This window comes from Entelurus aequoreus, linkage group LG21 (genome assembly GCF_033978785.1).
Source record: "Entelurus aequoreus isolate RoL-2023_Sb linkage group LG21, RoL_Eaeq_v1.1, whole genome shotgun sequence".
Taxonomy (NCBI): domain Eukaryota; kingdom Metazoa; phylum Chordata; class Actinopteri; order Syngnathiformes; family Syngnathidae; genus Entelurus; species Entelurus aequoreus.
Window position 1 is genome coordinate 24,015,549 of NC_084751.1, and position 8,863 is coordinate 24,024,411.

Below are 8,863 nucleotides of genomic sequence, written 5' to 3' on the forward strand. Positions count from 1 at the left end.
TGTCAAGTTACTCTTTCTGGTAAAGATTTAGTCTTATTAATTTCTACATATTGAGATCTATTACTTAAAATAACTACTTAACCACTGTTGTGAAACACCTTTCTAATTTATGGGAGTATTGGGATAGGATTGAGGAAGATGTCTGCTGTGGTGGTGGTTAGTTTGGAAATTAATTTAATAAAAGTAACTTTAAAGTGCAGTCCGACATTTTAGTTTGGAGTAATTTATATTTTTATTTAGACATTGCAGTACACCATACTTCTGGATGTTGAGCTAGAAGAGGATAATGGCATGACAGAATGAAGTTAGAATTAAAGTTGGGGTGCCGGTGATTGTCACACACACACTGGGTATGGTGGAATTTGTCCTCTGCATTTGGCCCATTCCCGTGATCGCCCCTGGGAGGTGGGGGGAGCGGTGGGCAGCAGCGGTGCCGCGCCCGGGAATCATTTTTGGTGATTTGGCTCCAAAAATTTTTATAGTCTTTGGTATGACTCGGCCGGGGTTTTGAACTTGCGACCTGCCGATCTCAGGGCGGACACTCTAACCACTAGGCCACTGAGATGAAGGAGGCAAACCAGATCTCAACAGCTTTCAATTAGCTATAGATTTTGAGAGTATAATGCGAATAACTATAACTTTACAACCGTTTGCTGTGAATAGTGTTGAATAATAATTACAAATAACAGCCTACATTAATAAATAGAATAAGAGCCGATATGTAAAGTGTTAAAAAGAGGAGAAGTGTGATTAAGCCTGGCGCTTAGAGCATGGCCTTGTGTGTTTGTTGTGACTAGGTTGGATAACCAGTCGGAGACAGGCAAGGCAAGGCGGGGCAGCTTTGTTTGTGTGGCGTTTTTCCAGGAAAGGGCAGACTCAAAGTGCTTCACAGACAACAAAGTGAAATGAAAGAAAATAAAAGCAAAATTAAAATGCAGACAATAAAAATAAAAACAGTGCGGACGTTAAAAGTTAAAAGATTAAAAGATTTAGCTGAAAGATAAGGAGAAACGTGAATAAATACATTCTTTTGTTTTGGAGAATATCACGTACAGCAGGAGGTCAGAGTGCAAGCATGACAGCTTGCTCGCGCCTACTGATAGACAAATGATAGTTTAAATTAACTTATAGATAATCTTTAAGTGAATTAAAAGGGTACTTAAATACACATGAAGTAGTACGTATAATCTTTGAATTAAGGTTATTGATTAGCAATTAACGGGATAGTTAAGACTGTAATTTTAAAACGTGATATGCAAAATTGAACTAACCGAGAGGATATGAAAACGATGGGTGTACATGTTTTGAGTTCCAAATTCTGGAGGAAAAAACCTCAACAAAACGTAAAACCATACAGACGGACTTGGGTGGTAGCCACGGTTGTGTCAAGCGAGGGTGGAAAGGATGTGCAGCCGGGGGACTGCCAGCTTCTCTGAACAAGACAAGCTCCAAAGTTGTAGCCAGAACATGCTCACAAAAAATACAGGTGTGACAGCAGGACGAACAGCAGGATACAAACAGACCCCTGCTGGACATAAGTGTCAACGGACAATGTTCAACACAATCTTTGAAGCATTCCTTTGTGGTCAACCTGCACACACCTTGTAATGACCTGCTTACGAACTGTGCCCTGACAATTCAATACCGCACAGAAGGAACTTCCTGATGTTGCCTGACAGCACGACATCAGCTGACAACTACTGGGGAACGAGTGGAGGATGGGGACTGCTCCAACTGTCCTAGCACTGGCTGACGGAGGTGCGTCCGTGTGCCCTGCCACCCAAACCGCCAAAGTGTATGATCACCAATTAGACGACTCATAATAGGAGCCTTTTGACTCTTATATATGGTGGGATTCAAGGTATGGCCGCTCATGTGAACTATCCTTACAACAATTAGAATGGTGTAAGATGGACAACTAATGACCCACATTGTTCCCTCTGTCCTGCCTACGAAACCAAAAATTTAGGTCAAATGATAAAACAGGGCGTAGCTGCCGCTGATTGAACCGATACGCAAATACCACATTTTCAATTATTTCGGTTGTCTGTTAAAAACATAGCTATTGGTTGCAATTTGGACATTCCTGCTGTAGGCTACAAGGAGCTAGCAGCTATACAACAGCTGAGCCAAAATAACAAATTTAAGCACATCAAAAAATTGTAGTTACTTATTACATACACAAAGTCGCTTAGAGACAGAAATCTGTAGAAAGTATTCAGTAACAAACGTGTCCGCATTATTAAACTTTCTACCACAGGAAACATACTGAACAAATACAGCAGTTACTGTCAGACTCTAATCCGGATTACCGTGTCTATCAGAGACATGGTTAAAACCCACAACAACTTTTGTTCTAATTAATGTCCCGGGGGACAAGATTACAGAAAATACAGATCGAGTGACAAAGGGGGGGAATTATGATTTATGAAAGGGAAAACATTAAAAGTAGATCAATTTGAGTATGTTGAAATTAAAATCACATTTTCCTCAGAAATGTATTTCAAGGTAATTGTAGTATACCGACCGACCACAGCTAAAGACATTTTTCTTGATTCATTTTCAGACATCCTAAAACAGCATAGTATGAAAGAAGTAACGTCATGGGGGACGTTAATCTGGATTGGTTAAATAAGACGCGTAGAAAGAAACTTAAGGATATTATAAACGGCTTCTACATGATACAAATGATAAGCAGCCCTACTAGAATTACAATTGGATGACAAAAATCAAAGAGATCATCTGTAAATAAACTAATACAAAACCAGAAAGAAGAGTGCTAAAAAAAAAAAAAAATACCTTGGATTAATAAAACAATTTGGATTCTAATAAGACATCGGGACTCAGCTCTCAAAAGAGCAATTAAAACAGGTCTAAATACAGATCGTATGATTTTAAAAGTTTGGAGGAACAAAGTTACAATGTTTATGCGGAAGTCTAAGGCTGACTTTCACTTAGAATTAATTAAAGCTGCAAAAGGGAACATTAGAAAGTTATGGAAAACCAGATACAAACTTACGGAAAAAGAGCAAACAAGAAACAACACTATAACATTAAATATCAATGGCGCTACTATCGCAGACAGTCTGGACATAAGTAATAATTTTAATGAACATTTCATCCAGTCTGTACAAACCCTGAATAAAAAATCCCTCAAAATCAGTGCAGATAATTGTCATTTATTCAGGATGGACTAATTTTAGTATTAACAAATGAAACAAAGTTAAACAAAATCTTCACTGCATTATCAGACTCACGATCTAGAGATATATATATATGGGTTGGACACTATCTTCCTAAAAACATATAAGGATTGTATTATTGCTCGTATAACAACGATTGATAAATAAATCAATAACGGAAAACACTTTCCCTACCACGTCGAGAAACTGCTACTATAATTAAATCCATAAAGCAGGAAATAAAGAAGACCAGAACATGTACAGACCAATTAGCCTTCTCCACGTTATAACAAAAGGAATAGAAAATTTGAAGTTAAAAGGTGGCTTTGGAGCAATCAAGGCTGCTCACACGGTCACTAAGATGGGCATTATGTTGACACATCAATTTAATGAGTATTATATTTATCTATGAGAGCATTTTTGTTGTAAATTGTGAGGTATGGCTGTTAAAATCTTGGTTGTTTTTACGAATGATGACAGATGTGAACAAGAGCATGTATAGTCTTTGTGTGATGATGTAAATAAGGTGTGGTTGTATTGTATGGTAAGTATGTGTCCATGAAGGGGCATTTGGTGACTTTTCTTATAATTGATTACATGCTACAGTATGATTATTTTTGATTAATTATTGATTATTATGAATGTATATATTTATTATGATTAATTAGTGTCATCATTTTATTGCTTGATTTTTGGATCCCTTTAATTTAGGTAGCCAGGGACTGCAGATGGAAAGTAGCTATTTAGATATAATCTGGTACAGAACATATCTGTTTCTGAATTTAATGTTTATGTGCATTGTCCCATCATAGATAGACTAAATTAAATACAACTATTTAGTGAATTGTTGAGGCCACAATAATTCACTAGGTGTTGTAAAATATCAAAGTACTATTGCAAAAGTGAACAGTGACCTCAAACATGACCTGTCCTCCGCCTCTGTTCTTGCTGCACTTGACTATCAGCTGTCTTTTCTTTTTCTTGGATGTTTCTGAAACTACTACTACTACTACTACTACTACTATTACTATTACTATTACTATTACTATTACTACGACTAACACTGTCCCTGTGAGAGGGACAGACGGGGGAGGTGAGTTTGGATTGGGTCAAGTTTGAGCGTGTTGAGGTTTTATTTAATCGATATGATCAATCCGATACAAGGATAAAGGAACGTAATGATTTAGATTGACAATTGCAGTGGTTGGCGAAAGCAACCCCAACCTCAAAGGAGGGTGCCAATTCAGTAATTAAATGTTTTGTGAATTATCTCATATCCCGACATGGTTTCCCCAAAAAGATTAGGTCAAACAACGGCACCTATTTTAAGAAAACAGGTTATCATCTTCAGTCACAAGATCAGCACTTCTCAGGACCAGCAGCTTCCTAGGAAGGTGGAAAGACCATGAGACCAAAATGGTAAGTTTGCAAAATGTAGAATTTGTGTGCCAGTTCCTCTGTGCAGATTTGAGGATGAAAGCAGCCACCCCAGATTCCCTTGCACTCACTAAGAGGGGCACGGTCAAAGCCAATCCAGGACCAACACCCGATACCTGACTGGAAGGAACCGAGAGGAGAGACAACACCTTGCCAGCGATGACGAGAACAACTAAGGTTGCCAGCCAATGTGTCCACCGGGACTCCAGCAGCTGTGGAAAGAAGTGTCGGGAGTGCCGAAGCAGCGAGGAGGCCTGAAGCAAGCCGAGGGCCTGGACCAGAGCCCCACGCCCCATACTCTTCCCCCGCCTTCCCCAAAGACCCCACAGCTCCAACTTTTTCTCAGCTTTTCCCCAAAGTGGCCAGCGCGCACATGCCATTGCACAGTCTGCCCAATGGACTGAACCACACCCCAAGAAGAGACAGAGACAGACTGTTTGAGTGGATCTCTTTCTTCACCAAGGCAGCCAAAAGCCCAACGAGGTGTCGGCAGGCCACCAGCCTGAGGCACCACCGAGCCATCTATACGAGCTCTAATCGAACATGGACTCATACGAAATTCAGTTGTGTGTTCAAAATTAATTGGTAATTAACAATATTGGTAACTACATCCATTGCAAATGCCGGGAAAAATATTTTTGCAAATGTCTTACAGTCATAAGTCTATATACATTCATCTATTTATGTTCAATGATGTTCATGATCAAAGTATTTGTTATTCCTTTAATAAATCAAAGGGTAGGCCACTAATTGTGTTCTGTGAGATGGTTTTACTGCAGGCTGGTAACAGCGATCGCTCTGAAGGAGGGTCATAGACGGAATTTTTGCCTCGTATAAAAACATTGAGGTTTTTGCCTCTATCTGTGGTAGAGATTTAACTGAGTGGTCTACATCAGAAATTGTTTTGGTCCAGGGTCGTAAGACCCTGGAAGGCGGGTATGTAGTAGAATTTCTGACCTTTGACCTATATTGCATGTCTAATAAGAATGTACGCTCATTTAATTTCTCTTCTATTCTGTGCCAGTGGGACAAAGGTGCATATGGAGTTGTGCCAACCTGTCTACAGAATGTTTAGAATTTCCAAATATGACTAAGAGATACAAGGTTGTTTTGGAACAGACAAAACCAAAACAAAACAATCGTGACGCATTAGATAACAAACAATGACGCACAAGAGACATATAAAAAATGGCAGAAGATCGGAACTCGACAGTGATTTTGGCTTGTGTGTGTCTTGTTTACTCCGGAGTAACATGTGGTCTGTCTGCACGGCCAACTTAATTCAACCTGCACTTCTGATAATGGGTAAATACATTTGTTGTACTAAACTACTTTTGTTGCCTGTTTAAGCTTCGGACAATCCACTACACTAGTGGAGCAGTACGAGTGGTAATACGAGAGAAAGAAGGTGCCAATCTGGTAACAAATAAAGGAAGAATTCATTCCCAAGAAAAACCGCACAGGGTCCATCGTCTGGCAGTGGTTTGGCTTCAAGCGGGAAGATGTTCAACAGACAACCGTAATAAGTCAAGTATGCGGCAAAAGCGTTGCTACAAAAAGTAGCAGCACTGCTAATTTATAGCATCATTTGAAAAGTCACCCCCTACAGAATGACTGCTTGAAACTCCGCATGTCAACATCTCCGTTCGGTGCCACACCAACAAAATGCAGAAGCAACCATTTCCAGATCAACACCGTATGAAAAAAATAGAAGGAGATAACGTCCGCAGTAACCTACCACATAGCGAAGGACATACACTATTTGATTTCCTATTATGCAGCTAATTTTTATTTGACAGTTATTGAAATATCTTGTGTGACATCTTGCACAAAAGAGCACTTTATTTGTTTTAAACTATTGCAGTGGCGTTCAGTACAAAAAGTGCACTTTAATTTAGTGTTGGTTTGATATGTCATCTTAGTGACATCATGCACAAAAGTGCACTGATAGCTTGTTTTAAAATGTCTCTGACAATCTTGCACTTTCTGTTTAGAAATGACATGAATGTTTGTGCCACTGCTTAATAACTGTTTAATAAATAGAGTTTTGGTACATTGACTTAGTTGTGATTTCCCTCTCTGCATGAAAGTTTAAAATGAGCATATATTAATGCAGTATGAACAAGAATGTTTTAATGTAGACAGATAGAATCATCATACTGGTGTGATTATATGCATCAAGTGTTCATTCAAGGCTAAGGCAAAATATCGAGATATATATCGTGTATCATGATTCGTGACATGGCCTAAAAATATCGAGATATTAATAAAAGGCCATATCGCCCAGCCCTAATTGCAACATATATAATGTAATATCCGAAGAAAAAAGCGAAGCAGTATTTTTTGTAAGAAATACAGTGCAATACAAGTCTATTACATTACTACACGCTATTGCCATTTCACCACAACAAAAGCAGCCCCGCCCCTCCAGAAACGAGGCTAACTTGTGGATTCGATAGCAAAACAAGCGCACCCTTAATATATCTTGAAAAAGTCTACTTAAGGAAGACGCTAATGTTTATTCAGTATAACGACACTCCAGACTCAAAGTTACCGCGTGTGAGTGTCAAACGATCACATCAAGTACAAGCAAGCTAATGTTTTTCAGCGGGTAAGTTGACTTTGCTAATGCTAACAGCTAAGCTAAGCTAGCCACTCCTGAGCTCGCGAGGCGTGTCCCCTACCGTTCACACGTTGCGACTGTGCGGAACCATTACGTTGACATTTCTGAGGTTTTTTAGCGGAGAAATATGTTACCAACGTCGGTATATTAACCGAAAAAAATGCATGGCGCAAATACTTACAAGAAACCACTGCCTTCCACTGCGTCTTGCTTTGAAACGTTCACAGAGTTTACAGCATGGAGGCGCCGAGGAGAGCTGGCACAATGGTTTGCTTGTTAGGTTGAAAAAGGGCAACATTGGCAGGCGGGGACAGCGCTCATTTGTCGGACTATGAACCTCACCGCCTTTTCGGATTACACGAAGTGCTTTATCAAACGACCAATGTGTTAGTGTTTATTTTTATCCGTTTCAGGACTGGCAGGCAATTCCACTTTGACTGACTGACATGTTGGTTTAAAAATAGCATTTAATTAAATTTTTGTATAAAAATGCACGATAGCCACAAAGGTAAATCTGATTAATTCTGTGCTTCTGTGGACTTTTGGAATCTGCTCTGCAACCACATAATTTCCCCATTGTGGGATGGATTCAGTTTATCCTATTAAAAGTAGAATGTTTCTCTGAAATACTCAATATATTGTTTTGAAGAGCCTTTAACGTCTTTTTTATTTGTATGAAAAAAAAAAAAAAAAAAAAAAAAAATATATATATATATATATATTTATACATAGATGGATATATATATATATATATATATATATATATATATATATATATATATATATATATATATATATATATATATATATATATTTATACATAGATGGATATATATATATATATATATATATATATATATATATATATATATATATATATATATATATATATATATATATATATATATATATATATATATATACAGATTCCAGAAAACACAGAGTGAGATGTTCTACCTCTTGTGCGAAACACAAATGCATAAAATGACTTAACACATTAAAATGAACAGTGAACGTGAATGGAAGACCTGACGGATAAAATTTACGGGTGCGCATCATCAGTTCCTCTGGGTCATTGGATGTTTCGGCCTTTAACACTATACACCCTCTCCAGAGGCGGCCAGCTACAGGATGATCAGACCTTAGCTTATAAGCATATATATATATATATATATATAAATATATATATATATATATTTATACATAGATGGATATATATATATATATATATATATATATATATATATATATATATATATATATATATATATATATATATATATATATATATATATATATATATATATATATATATACATACATGTATATCCATCTATGTATAAATATATATATATATATATATATATATATATATATATATATATATATATATATATATATATATATATATATATATATATATATATATATATATATACATGTATATCCATCTAAGTATAAATATGTATATATATATATACATATATATATATGTATATATACCTGTATATATATATTTATACAGGGATGGCGTGGCGAAGTGGGTAGTGTGGCTGTGCCAGCAATCGGAGCGTTGCTGGTTACTGGGGTTCAATCCCCACCTTCTACCTTCCTAGTTGTG

The 8,863-nt window shown here is 37.2% G+C and overlaps 1 protein-coding gene across 4 annotated transcripts in view; it reads right to left on the reverse strand.

Moving 5' to 3' along the window:
* hnrpkl (heterogeneous nuclear ribonucleoprotein K, like) overlaps window positions 1-7,554 on the reverse strand; it is a 46,491-nt gene extending 38,937 nt beyond the window's left edge. For 2 of the 4 annotated variants that reach the window (XM_062031222.1, XM_062031223.1), the window contains exon 1: window positions 7,424-7,552. The gene's annotated coding sequence lies outside the window, so the exon portion shown is untranslated. Of the gene's footprint in view, window positions 1-7,423 lie in introns of all 4 variants that reach the window. The other 2 variants (XM_062031224.1, XM_062031221.1) reach the window with 2 other exon arrangements.
* Window positions 7,555-8,863: the final 1,309 nt, after the last annotated feature.